A 317-nucleotide genomic window follows, 5' to 3' on the forward strand; every position below is an offset into this window, starting at 1 on the left:
GCGGACGACGGCGGCTCTGCCCAAGGAGCTGGCTGAGCCATCCAGAGACAAAGATCCATCCACTTTAAACTGCTGCTCTGCAGTAAACCTGCACTGTATGTACAGATGGATTTGATATCTCTATCTATCTATAGATGGATATCTATATAGATATCTTCTATATAGATATCTATCCCTATTGTAGATATCTATCCATAGAGATTTTTTATACATATTAGATATTATATAGATCTATCTCTAAATGTCTAATAGAATACATCCATCTCTAATATATATATTTATAATAGAGATCTAACAGATAGATCTACTCTTAGATA

The sequence above is a fragment of the Fulmarus glacialis genome, unplaced genomic scaffold (genome assembly GCF_000690835.1).
Source record: "Fulmarus glacialis isolate BGI_N327 unplaced genomic scaffold, ASM69083v1 scaffold30048, whole genome shotgun sequence".
Lineage (NCBI taxonomy): Eukaryota > Metazoa > Chordata > Aves > Procellariiformes > Procellariidae > Fulmarus > Fulmarus glacialis.